Source organism: Erpetoichthys calabaricus, chromosome 18, assembly GCF_900747795.2.
Source record: "Erpetoichthys calabaricus chromosome 18, fErpCal1.3, whole genome shotgun sequence".
Classification (NCBI taxonomy): domain Eukaryota; kingdom Metazoa; phylum Chordata; class Cladistia; order Polypteriformes; family Polypteridae; genus Erpetoichthys; species Erpetoichthys calabaricus.
In genome coordinates, this window is record NC_041411.2 from 28,268,133 (window position 1) to 28,282,175 (window position 14,043).

Genomic DNA, 14,043 nt, shown 5'->3' on the forward strand with positions numbered 1-14,043 from the left:
AGATAGGCACAAGAACCTCTAGTTTCAATAACAGGAGAGCTGCTGCTGTCAATAACCAGGCAACCACGAATGAAGAGGTCAAAATGAGACTGGAAAGTCAGAGACAAAAGGAATATCATCACAAAAGTGAAAACCTGACGCTAGGGCCTACTTTGTTTTAAATCTGCCTGTGTCTGTGTTTCTTCTAGAATGTTTATCCACTGAAGGAATGACTTACACTGTAACTGTCATGATATTTATAACATCAATTCTTTTGATCTGTTTAACTATTTTGGTTACCCTCAAATATACAAAAGATATACAGTACAGTGCAAAAGTTTTAGGCAGGTGTGAAAAAATGCTGTAAACAAAGAATGCTTTCAGAAATATAAATAATGATTGTTTATTGTTATCAATTTACAAAATGCAAAGTGAGCGAACAAAAGAAAAATCGAAATCAAATCAATATTTGGTGTTACTACCTTTTGCCTTCAAACCAGCATCAATTCTTATAGGTCCACTTGCACAGTCAGGGATTTTGTAGGATTCTAGTCAGGTGTATGATCAACCAATTATACCAAACAGGTGCTAATGATCATCAATGTCACACGTAGGTTGAAACACAGTCATTAACTGAAACAAACAGCTGTGTAGGAGGCTTAAAACTGGGTGAGGAACAGCCAAACTCTGTTACCAAGGTGAGGTTGTGGAAGACAGTTTCATGTCATGGCAAGATTGAGCACAGCAACAAGACACAAGGTAGTTCTACTGCATCAGCAAGGTCTCTCCCAGACAAAGATTTCAAAGCAGACTGGGGTTTTAAGATGTGCTGTTCAAGCTCTTTTGAAGAAACACAAAGAAACGGGCAACGTTGAGGATCGTAGACGCAGTGGTCGGCCAAGGAAACTTAGTGCAGCAGATGAAAGACACATCAAGCTTATTACCCTTCGAAATCAGAAGATGTCCAGCAGTGCCATCAGGTCAGGACTGGCAGAAACCAGTGGGACCCAGGTACACCCATCTACTGTCCGGAGAAGTCTGGCCAGAAGTGGTCTTCATGGAAGAGTTGCAGCCAAAAAGCCATACCTCCGACGTGGAATCAAAGCCAAGTGACTCAAGTATGTACGAAAACATAGGAACTGGGGTGCAGAAAAATGGCAGCAGGTGCTCTGGACTGATGAGTCAAAATTTGAAATATTTGGCTGTAGCAGAAGGCAGTTTGTTCGTCGAAGGGCTGGAGAGCGGTACAATAATTTGTGTCTGCAGGCAACAGTGAAGCATGGTGGAGGTTCCTTGAACATTTGGGGCTGCATTTCTGCAAATGGAGTTGGAGATTTGGTCAGGATTAATGGTGTTCTCAATGCTGAGAAATACAGGCAGATACTTATCCATCATACAATACCATCAGGGAGGCGTATGATTGACCCCAAATTTATTCTGCAGCAGGACAACGACCCCAAACATACAGCCAAAGTCATTAAGAACTATCTTCAGTGTAAAGAAGAACAAGAAGTCCTGGAAATGATGGTATGGCCCCCACAGAGCCCTGATCTCAACATCATCGAGTGTGTCTGGGATTACATGAAGAGACAGAAGGATGTGAGGAAGCCGACATCCACAGAAGATCTGTGGTTAGTTCTCCAAGATGTTTGGAACAACCTACCAGCCGAGTATCATTGGGTGAAAGTTTGTTGAAAAATCAGTTCCAGAATAAACAGTAAACTTCAAGATTCAGTTAGGGAAAGGTTTTTGATCACTTGCCATTGAGTTAATGTTTTGTATGTTGTCTGTTGGTTTTGCTTCATCTCCCCAGTGTTCTAACCTCTAGCCTGTTCTTTGATTTTCTTTGATTATGTAATTGTTACTTTGTTAGCTCAGGTCTCATTTTTCTCTCAAGATCATTACACTGAGAAGCACTCCATTCTGCTGGTAGTCAGTTGGTTGTTTGCATTCATTTTGGTACTGCAGGGTTGGTGGCTCAGTTGGTGGCACAGCTCCAGATTTCAGGCTTCTATGTTTGGTTTGCATGCTCCACTAGACTCTGTTGTGGGCTTTCCTCTTGGCATTCTGGTTGTCCTCTCTTGTCCCTGATGTTAATTGGTGACTACTATTTGTTGGCTCATGTGAGGGTGCCTATTTTGAAGAAAGGAGACAAAACAATGTGTAAGAATTGTCGTGGGATTTCTCTAGTAATTGTCACATATTAAATAACTAGCTGTCTCCCGTGGCACCACCCAAGTAGTAATGAAACAGGACAGCGAGGAGGACCCCGCCCGGTTCTCTACTCCTGACATCACTTATTCCTCCGCCCGCAGCCTCTCTCTCGGATTGGCGAGAATATATCGCTCCTGCAAGCTAACTATGATTCTTAGCGCGATGAGAGAAGTTGCAAAATCAACTGGAATGTTCAAGCAAATTACAGAAAAAAACCCGATCTAAATCCGTTAAGTAGTTCTCTCGTTTGCAAGCTAAGCGGAGGTAAGGTACGCGCCCCGAGGCTGGCGCGTGAGTGAGGAGAAAAACGTCAACAGTGTTTATAGAAAATGTGACTTGCATCTGGAAAAAGTAACAAGAAAACGGGGTGGATCCCCAACTCTTTCTTTCTTATGACTCATTTTACAGTGGCGTAGTCAGCAGGATCTCGCTTTGTGATGTCAGAGGAGCAGGGCCTCAACACAGTCCTAACCAATCTAGCAATTGCACTGAAGCGGGTCAAAGTGCAGCTCTCGGAGCTCTCGTGTGTGAGTCTATGTGATGCATTATCACTCTGTCCAGGGATGGATCCTTCCCTTCACACAGTACAGTCACGATAAGTTATTGCACTCATGACCTTAAATTAAGTGGTTTTGATGATGGATGGTTAGAGTATTTAACCTCATGCTATGGCCGCAGGTCATGTCATCACATTGACAATGGAGCAAAGAGTGGTTTTAGTTCTAGGACTGGTTTTCTGATGGAGTAGTGCTTCATTGTGATTTGGCGAAGAATGATTGTGAACCCACCCCAATGCAATGTAAGCACCAAGAAGTTGGGTGTCATTTTTGACTGACCACCAAGTCAATCAAAAGAAATTCTGAAAATTGACACAACTGGCTCCGTGTGAATGGGCACCTGTGCCACTTTACACAATGATCATAAGGACTTGTTGCCCACATGAAGACTCAATGAATGGAACGACCGGCCTAAAAAGTGGCCTCTGATGACCCCCCGATGGAAGAAGCTGAAGCAGAAGGGGAGAGCAAAGAGTTTGGTTGAGGGGGTGGCATACGTAAGCCCCACTCACCCCTTAGGGTGACGGTACACCCAGGCAGTGGGTGCCAACCCATTCTGAATGGGAAAACGAATTGCAGGCGCTCTGGGGGAGGCTTTTTAAATATCTTCATTGAAATGACTGTGGGTGGATGAAGCCCTTTATTTCCTGGCACTGTCTGAGCAAAGCCAAGGATGCCGTGTTTGTGCGCCTAGAGGCTGGACAACAATTTGGAAGCAGCAACTGAGTAATAATTTAATAGCTGAGAAATTATCTGGGCAAAAAAAAAAAAAAGCTAACGGCAGTATATTTATTTTCAGATAGTTATCTTTTGTCACAGAACATTAACCCCAGATTTGGAGCAGGAGAAAGGGAGAGGGGAAGATGCGGGGTATGAATGGGAGAGAAAAAAAGAATATTGCCGCCAGTGATATATTGCAGGCATACGCATGCTTTTTTTCATGTACTTATTTATTTTTCCATTCTTATTATTCCTGGTCATCTACTCTGTTTATACTCATAGATACAGTACATTCTGGAAAATGCCGGAGACTTACAGCAATCAAACAGAATAGAAGAAAAGGACTGAAATGGCTAGGAAAGCCAGCGTGTCTCCGTGGGCAGCGCCAGCCTGCCAGCGTGTGGCAGAGAGAAGCGGCGAGTGTATGCAGCATGCAACAGAAACGAGTCAGTTAATCCCACATAGTGTACCTGAGGACAGGGAGGGCAATCCCAAGCTGTGTGGACCCCCTGCGAGCGCCTTGGGCCTTCGCTTCCTCCAGTCTCACCATGGCAGGGCTTAGGTAGGCGTCCAGGCGTCGGCACACTTTGACTTTGATGGAATCCTGTGTGTAAACCTCATTAGAGCAGCAAAAACTCATCCTGTCAAAATGATTAGAAAAATTAATCTCAGACGAAAAATGTTCATCTCTGCTAATCTTACTTTTAATCTCCCAATTAATTGAGAGAATAACAGTGTCCGCTTCAATTAGGCTTGTGACTGCGATGACGCCCGGGCTATTGTTTTTGTAAGCTGTTGTTTTGATGACAGAGCAAACAACAGCAAAACAGTTGACAACATTTTCTGCCAGGCCGCACTCCTTTGAGAGATCCCCACGTTGTGTTCTGTAGCTTACACCAGTGTTTTCCAACCAGTGTGCCATGAAAGCTACCCAGGCATGTCGTGGAAATAATAGTGTAGCGCACCAGAGTATGAACATACGAGGGGCAAGCTCCTCGGGTGGTTGAGACCTGTCTGAGGAGGGTAGGTCTACCTGGAGAAGCTGGCATAAAAGCAGCTCTGTGAGCACACAACACTTTGAGCACTTCAGACGTGTCTCCTGGATGTTAGAGTCCATCTACCCAGAGTGTGTGCTTGACAGTGAGCCTCACAGCAATGCTGGGTAGTGGGCATACGAGTTGCCTCTGAGGCAGGGAGGGGCAGGCAAAGGGACAAAGCAGCTGGGAGATGCCACCAAAGTGCTCACTAAGTACCGTATCTAACCCTAACCGCAATCTCAGAGCTTCTTATCTACCGGCTTCTCTAGACATTCCACCCTTCGGGCAGTTGAGCGCGTGTATGAGATTTGTGGTTAGTAAGTAAGAGACTGGTCTGCCTTAAGATGTTTTTGGTTACAAAAAGTGTGCCACTACAGAAAAAAAGGCTGAGAAACACTGTCTTATACCATAGGTGTCAAACTGAGATCCTGGAAGGCTACAGTGGCTGCACTTTCTTAATTGCTAACCAATTACTGCGACTAATGGACCCTACTTTGTTTTAACTGACTTGAGTTTTAAGATTTAAAACCCTTCATGATGTCCGTCCCTTTATCCAGCAGCTATACAATAATGAGATCAAAGCAAGCCAACGGATGTCCAGCTAACCTGATCCCATTTGCACCTGTGTGCTCATCATCCGCAATCTGTTTAAATAAGAAAGAAGTGAAGATACGAGAAGATACAAAAAATACAGTGCCGGTGTGGTCCACCAAACATTAGAATGGTGCCTTCAGAAAGAAAGAAATGTCTGGCATGGCAACATGAGAGTACACAATTCAGTAACACTGTTTCATTAATGGTAATTAAGAAATTGGGTCGAGGAAAATGGTGCCCCCTCGTAGGCGGAATCTGGGACCCCTGAATTAGTTGGTCATCTCCTGCCTTTCTTTGCCTCTCATTATTATTTGCTACTGTTTAAGGAAAAAAAAAGAAACAATTAAAGGTTTTGATCTTAAAAAGTAAGTTAATTATAATTAAGGTAAGAAAGATCTGTTTATTAGTAACAGTAGCTAATCATCAGAGTGGCTGGAATGAAAATCTACAACCACCGCAGCCTACCAGAATCTGAGTTTGATACCCGTGCATTTGACTGCAGCTCTCCGGCCCCATGTCTAGGAAGGAAAGCATGATGCCAGCTGTGCCAGATGCAGTGATGAGAATAAATACTGATGACGCACTCTATGGAACAGACATGGCAACGGCCTGGAAGAAGGAATGTTTCAACTGGCTGTTTGAGCCAGTGAGTCAAGGGTCTCTCCAAGAAGAGACCCCAGAGAACAATGTTAAATGGAGAATTGAAGAACATTCATCTTCAGACCATTAATTGCAAGGTGGTACATCTCCCTGCATTTATATGAGCCCCTTTCTTTTCATGCCCTGAACATTAGAACAATCTGGACGAGAACAGGCTATTCAGTCCAACAAAGCTTGCCAGTCCTATCCACTTAATTCTTCTAAAAAAGTCATCAAGCCTACTTTTGAAAGTTCCTAAAGTCTTACTGTCTACCACGCTAATTGGTATCTTATTCCAAGTGTCTATGGTTCTCTGTGTAATGAAAAACTCCATAACGTTTATGTGAAATTTACCCTTAAGTTTCCAACTGTGTCCCCGTGTTCTTGTTGAACTCATTTTCTATCTATCTATCTATCTAAAATAACAGTCTCAATCCACTGGACTAATTCCCGTCATAATTTTAAACAATTCAATCATGTCACCTCTTGATATTGAGCTCAAACTGTAAAAGAAGTGGCACCTAATGCTATTCGGTTAACTCAATGTAACAACGTATGGCAGTCTAAAAACATTCTGCATTACTTCATTAAGGAAATATCTGGATGGACTCCAGTTTTGAGTCTGGGGCCTAGGAGTCTACTTGTAATACTAACTGGACACCTTTAGATATGGTCAGGTGGCTCAGAGAGGGAGCCATCTTACATAGTGTTTGCATGCGGACATGATAGTCGTCATGTAACGTCTGCCAGACTGTCAGAGGAGTATCTGTCTGGGAAGAGATGGTGCGGCCTGTCCACAGGACCTGACCTTCAAAGAATCATGAACTAATTCTCCTGAACAATGAAGCTAGAAGAGAGGCCAGTTTCAGACACTACAGTTTGCCACCACTGTCTTAAAGTGTCTCCAGAGAAGACATTTAACAGTCACCACTTTCTTGAGTTCATCCCATGTCCCCAATCTATGTACAGTGACTAAAAAATATTCACCACTTTGAAGTTTTCACATTTTCTTCTTATACGATATTAAATCACAGAGGGGTGGCGTTGAGGCTGGGGTTCACATATTGGGTCCTACTTGCATGGACTTTGCATGTGCTCACCATGTCCATTTGCTATTTCCCCTAGGTGCTCCAATTTCCTCCCACAGTCCAAAGACGTGCAAACCTGCAGATTAGGTGGATTGGCGATGTTTAATTGGCACCGGTGGGGGTGTGTGTGTACACCCTGTGATGTACTGTGGCCCTGTAGAGAGATATTTTTCTGCCTTGCACCCAATGCTTGTTGGGATAGACCCTGCTCAGGAGGAAGAGGGTTAAAAAATGGGAATGGTAGTTGTGGAATCACAATGCATTTCATTTGGCTTTTTATAATATGGTGTGATGGATGGCCGGCTACATATTCCGGCCCTCACCCCCAGGCCACCAGGTAGAGCTCTCCTGACAGCATGGTCGTTCGCCGAATTCCAGCAGGGCCTCCTGGACTTTGTAGTTTATATGCACAGCCCTGCTGGATACCTTGGGGACCACCGGGAGTCGCTGTAGGGAAGCTCATGGACTCTTATGTGCCCTATAACCCGGAAGTGCGTCATAATCCCATGACAGGAAGAAACGACGTGCTTCCGGGTTGAAGAGAAGGACTGTTTACCCTGGCCCGGAAATAATAAGGACTTGTGGGTTTTGGAACAGGAACACCTCTGGGTCAGGGAGCTGGGAGGTAGGGTGGCGAAGTGTCTGGGAGAGGAGGAGTGATTATTGTGCTTTATTATTGATTTGTATGAATGGTGTGGAGTGGAGGGTGCTTGGTGCACTGTATTATAAGAAAATAAAAGAGTCTTGGACTTTTACCTGGTGTTTGGAGTGGTACCTGAGGGTTCAAGAGGTGGATCGGAACCTCTACTGCTACAATGGATTAAAAAGAAAAAGACTTCAGTGTCAAAGTGATAACAGCTCACCGCAAAGTGATCTAAATCAATTACAAAAATGAAAAATAAACTAATTGATCGCATAAGTCCTCGTCATCTTTAATATGACACACTTAAATCCTCAGTGGTGCCACTCATTGGCTTTGGAAGTCACCGAATGAGTTCAACTGAGACCACCTGTCCATTTCCATTGACTGCAGTAAAAATGCACTCATAGCTGGAAGGTCCAACTTGTGGTTAGTCAGTATGGTGGCCTGACTTCCACAATGAAGACAACTCTGAGCAACTTCATGAAAAGGGAACTAAGAAGCACAAATCAAGGGATGGAGACAAGAAAATATGCAAGTCACTGAATATCCCTTGGAATCCAGTTAAATGAGTCATTAAGAAATGACAATAGACTGGGACAGCTGTGTATCTGCTAGAGCATAGCACAAAAACTGAGTGTTCATGTAAGAAGAAGATAAAGGAGGGAGGCCTCCAAGGAACTCGGAAGTAGTCACAAGCTACACAGCGACTGAAGCCAAAGAGACTGTGCAGACAACTACTGCTGTCCAGTTGCTTCCCTGGTCAGAACTTAATGGGAGAATGGCAAAAAGAAAAAAAAAAACAACACACGGGACATCTCAGCTAGGGAGTGGTGGAAGGCGCATGGCAGACTCTGACGTCAGCTGGAAGAAAGTTGCATGGGAGCAAAACTGTGCTATTTGGGCCATCAGACTAAATGCCATGTTTGGCCTAAGCCCGACACTGCATATTACCAAATACATGCCATCTCCACCGTGAAGTATGGCGCATCATGCTGTAAGGATGCTTCTCTGTAGCAGGCCCTGAGGATAAAACGAATGCAGCAAAATATGGGAACTCCTGTGGGAAACACCTGATGCAGTCTGCAAGAAACCTGCACCTTGGAAGAAGATTTGTTTTCCAACGAGACGACGACTCCAAGCATAAAGCCAAAGCTACACAGGGTGTCCTGGAGTCCAAATCTCAGTCCAATTGAGAGTTTGTGAGTAGACTTGACGAAGGCTGCTCACTCACGAGCCCCTTGTAACCTAACAGAGCTATAAAGAAGAACAGCGAAACATGACAGAGCTACCAGAAAGAGACTCAATGCTGGCATGGCCACCAAAGGTGCATCCACAGATACTAACTTGAAGGCAGTGAATACTTACAGTATGCAATCGATTATTTTGTTTTTTATCCTTAGAATTAATTCATAGAGTTCTGTTTTCACTTTGACATTAAATTCCAGTGTCTAAAAAAGCCAAATTAAATCCACTGTTATTCCAAGTTGTATCAGAATAAAATGTGAAAGGGACGACATCGTATGCTGACACACTTCAGGTGGTCTCTGAAGTGCTGCCCTGTGGTGCCAGCTAGGGATTCCGAGCACAAACTTGGCCAGCACTGCCACTCACAGCCTGTCACCGGCACATGGAATTGACGCCGATTCAATGGAGACTGCATCAGCTGCGAGAGATGGCACTTTTAATACCACCAGGAGGGTCGGAGGTCAACAAGGTTTGGTAAGCAATGCTTGCTTCTTCATTTTGCGGCCTCTCTAAAATGTCTATAATTTGCATTAATGTCTATAAATTTGCATACATTAAGCCCTTGTGCCCAGAAGGCACTTAATAAATGAATTTTAATAATTAATTTTAATTAGCAATGCACTCCCATATACATGCTTGTTGGACTACCTCAAGAATTCATTAGACTCATTTGAATAAAATGGTTTCAATTACAGCTTGCGTAGCAGGCAGACCCCACGTGTACTTGTACACACTGCGCATGGATGTACCGGAGGATTAATGTGAGCCGTTTAGAGCAGTGGAAAACTGATGTCAATGACCGAGTGAAATAATGGCAGACATAAATAACAGTTTGAATGAACCTACAGTGCGACCGGATCCTAGGAGCAGAGCATGGCGCTCCTTTTGATGTTTCGAGTGACTTCAGCTTTGGCAGCTTTCTCTGAAAGCTCCAGAGTCAGATTAGGCTACTGAGATCGAACAAGTTCAGACGTCCACAGGTAAAGATGCCAGCTATTAATAGGATCTGAGAATCTAAGAAGGCGCAGCTGCATGCTTTTGAGATACGACACAGAGGTAGAGCAGCCGGCTGTGCAGATTGTGTAGGTAAAGACACTTGGATGTGAAGAAGCCGCGGAGATCTGACAGGATCAGACTACATGGATATGCATCTGAAGTGATCAAAGAAACACTTCGGTGTAGCACTACAGGCTAGCGACATCTGACAGGATCTCACTCCAGCGATCTCAAGATGCAGACTATTGGGCTCCAATAAGATCAAACATCTAAAAGTAAAACTGCAGGCTACTGAATTCTGGTGGTGCTACTGAGATCTAACAATGTCTAATGTATAAATTGTACAACAACGGAATACTTGGATGTGACAGCACTGTTTTTTTCAAGGAATAAGCTGTAGGCCAATGAGATTTGACAGATTTAAAGGTGCTGAAGTAGAACAGCAGGTGGTGGACATGCAACAGGTGCAAAAACCAAGACATGAAGCTCCAGGCTACGGAGATCTGTCAGCAATACACTTCACGAAGGTAAACCTGCAGGTGATTGGCATCTGACAGGATCAGACACCTAATAGTAAGACTACATACTGTTGAGATTTGACAGGTTCTTTAGCATACAGGAAGAGTAGGACACTATCGGTCTGATAGAAGCAAAGGCTTAGGTGGGAAGCTGGCAGCTGCTGAGATCCGACAAGATCAGGCCACATGTGTCTGAGACTGACAGAATCAAAGACACAGCAATAAAGGAGGGGGCTATGGGAAAACTCACAAGACGCTTACAGTAGATGTGAACCTGCAGAGTGTTGAGATCAGACAGGATCAGGCACTCCAAATAGGTGACACTGACACTCGATAGGTTGTGCAGTACAGAGACAGAGCAGACGGCTGTACAGATGGCTATAGCTGCATAGATGTGAAGCTGCAGGCTGCCGAGATCTGACCTGTTCAGACTGTTACTGAGATCTCATAGGATTAAACTAAAGTACAGCAGAAGACTACCAAAACGGGACAGGGGGAAAAAACTGCAGACTATGGAGATCTGTCAGAAATACATCTCAAGAAGGTAAAACCGAAGGCTACTGGAATCAGTACCTGACATGTATCTTTAGGGTTCTAATTGGACTTGTAATTCACCTCCAGTCCAAGGGGTGCCGCTGTCAATAACACACTCTTCCCTGTTTCCCTCAGAGTGGATGACAGATGATGAGAAGAACTGTAAGTTCACATCTTCTGACATCACAGAACTCGTGCCTTTTATTCCCTGGCCACCATACTAGGACCACAACACCCAGAAATTGGCGTTCAGTTAAGGAACCTACAACTGTGAGTAGACATCTCCCTAGTCCCTGGCTTAAAGACGGGCAGACTCACAAAGTTCACAGTTACAATCTTTATTTGTTTTCATTTTGCTTTAATAAGCATGCATTTATATTCAGTAACTTTGTAAATATTGATCTCTCTATTATATAAAAAATTCCTGACACGAGAGATTTTTTCAAGTCCCGCCTTCCTCTCAACCATTTCCGGTTAACGGCCCACGCTCACGGTCCTCTCACCTCTCATTAGTGTGAATGCTTTTGTCAGACACTGTTCCTGCGCTCTCAGCTCTTATAAATTTTAAAGTTTTCCTCACTTTAAGTTCCCAATAAAAGAAGACTTATTATGTCCAAATCTTATTGAGAAACTTCATCCTGAAGGGTTATCAAAAGAAGAAATGAGTACACAGGCAATCCTACCACTGAGAAACGATGAAGTCAAATGAATTTATGTGAAAATCGTCCATCGGTTACACGGCAGATTGGTTAAATGTGCATCGATAGGCTATGCTGAAACAGTTGGTGGTGATGGTGTGGAAGATGAAAACATCAACTTACAATATCCCGTAGAATATCTACAACCGTTAACACTGTCCGGTCTTCCACCGGCGGAATGACTGTTGAAAGAAGGATGTATTGTAATGTTATTGCGTAATTTATGTTCAAGTGACGGGCTATGCAATAGGACAAGATTAGTTGTATTCAAAATTGGTCGAACGATTCTGACATGTAAAATTTTAACAGGCGACAAGAAAGGTAATGTAGTACGTCTTCAGGGGATAATATTAGACACCAAAGGAGATCCTGATATGCCATTCATATTAAAACGTTTACAGTTTCCTGTTAGAATAGCTTTTGCTATGACAATTAACAAATCATAGGGACAAACATTCAAAAAAGTCGGTTAATTTATTAGAGAGAAAGAAACGATATTCAGTCACGGGCAGTTATACGTTGCATTGTCACGATGTAAGTCCAAACACGGAATCAAAATTCAATGCGATATCAATGAAAAGTTAATTCCAAATATTGTTTTTACTGAAGTTTTACAGTAAAAGTGTAAGTTTAAAAAGTATTTGTATGTTAATTTCAAAGCCAAACAGAACGAAAACGTATAACGCAACAAATACCTCTAACGCAACATGAAACATAATTTACTTTCAAATTATTACATTTTACTCTTTTCTACTATGGTTAATTACTCACTGTAATGTAAAACAGTTAGGTCTATTATGCATAGGTAACAATTACCATGAAAATAAAAACTTTAAATTGTTTAAATTTAAACTATTTTAAATTGTACATGCGCATTAAATATGCGAGCGGTAGAACTACAAAGTGGCTAGCGCATAACACAGGCCAGAGGGTTGGTGAGTGAAGTGAGAAGAAGGCAAAGCTCCCTAGCATATTATATATATATATATATACATACAGTGGACCCTTGACTTACGAACTCAATTCGTTCGCGAGGGCTGGTTGTAACTCAAGTTGGTTGTAAGTCAAGACTATTTTTCCCATAAGAAATAATGGAAATACCCATAATGCGTTCCGAACCTCCCACAGCAACACTTACTTAACCTTTTCATAATAAAAAAGGGTTGTATAATGTGCATAATTTACCAAAAACACCAATACTTTTTCTAATGTACTAACCAAAAAGTTATAGAAAGTGCCTAGCCTACCAGAAACAACAATTTCATACTGTACTCACCATTTAATTTGACATCTTTGGGCTGCAGGAAAGGAGGAGGAGGAGAATGAAATGGAAGGTGGTTATTGTTTGGAAGGAGCCTATCCTTATACAAATCTTTTCTTTGTAAAATTGTCGAGATGGTGGATTTCGACATGCTGTACATATTAGCGAGATCGGTCACACGAACACCACTCTCATATTTCCGCACATTTTCCTTCTGCGTTTCGATCGTGATCGCTTTCTTTACCTTCGTTACCTTCTCTTCCTTCCTTAGCAATTATCGAAATAAATTATATAAATCACTACACTGACCGAAATTACGTCCACAAACACATGTATCTGGGCTCCGACTGATGCTTTCGAACGCTCTCGGCTGTTTGTTTACAATCGTGCAAGCAGATACACGTGACCGCATTCGGGTCGTAATGCAAGATGTTGGTCGTGAATCAAAATAAAAATTTTGGTCGTAAATCAAGTTGTTCGCATGTCAGGCCGGTCGTATATCAAGGGTCGACTGTATATATAATATATATATATATATATATATTATTCTTATATATAAACCACACAAATGACTGTTACATTGTAAGATAAGGTTTTTCTTTACTTTTCACAAATTATTCACATTATTACCAATAAGGAATAAAAGTCATAATAAGCTTAGTAATATGTCATGGGTGCAGCACTGTAATGTCATTGGTCCTGACCTCACAAGGGGTGGGGCTTCCTGGAGAAGCTTCCCATAAAAGCTGGCTGTGGGAGCCTGGAAGGAGGGTTGCAGATGGACCACTTAAGAGATGTCCTTACAGAAGATCATGCATTGGTGGCTATAGCCCATCAGCCTTGTCAGGTCTGGACTTTGGCCTTGGGTCGGTTCACAGGGGTGCAAAACGTATAGCAGACGGGTTGCCTGTGAACCCAGGTGAGTGGAGTGAGGCGAGGTTGGCTGTGTGTATGTGCAGGTACGTAGAGACACTGAAGACCTCAGCAGTTGACCAAGGAGCTGGCAGGTCTGACCACTGGAAACACCTACCGTTCTTCTAATCGCCAGCTACCACCAGCTTTGGGGAGAGTGTGGAGTCTATTGCTCCATTTCTTGCACCCCAGGTCAAACAATTAACAATGTATTAACAATGCAATTCAGCAAAAGCCAGGGCTGTAAAGTGTATGCCAACCAGTTCACTGATTAGGCAGAAGTCCCGGTCTTTGAGTATTTTTGTTTCTAATATCATCAGGATTCAGAACAGGCACATAAGCAATGCTTCTAAAATGGCTTGCAATGGTAATGCACTGCGCTTGGTAAATGAACAAAGAAAGGCAAGA

The 14,043-nt window shown here is 42.9% G+C and overlaps 1 long non-coding RNA gene across 1 annotated transcript in view; it reads right to left on the bottom strand.

Annotated features, from left to right (window-relative positions):
- Nucleotides 1-357: 357 nt before the first annotated feature.
- The window catches only part of LOC127526239 (uncharacterized), a 28,324-nt gene continuing 14,638 nt past the window's right edge, over nt 358-14,043 (bottom strand). Inside the window, exons 2-3 of the long non-coding RNA XR_007933882.1 lie at nt 3,941-4,111; nt 358-2,112 (exon numbers count right to left, since the gene is read on the bottom strand). This is a non-coding gene — a long non-coding RNA (uncharacterized LOC127526239). The remainder of the gene's footprint in view (nt 2,113-3,940; nt 4,112-14,043) is intronic.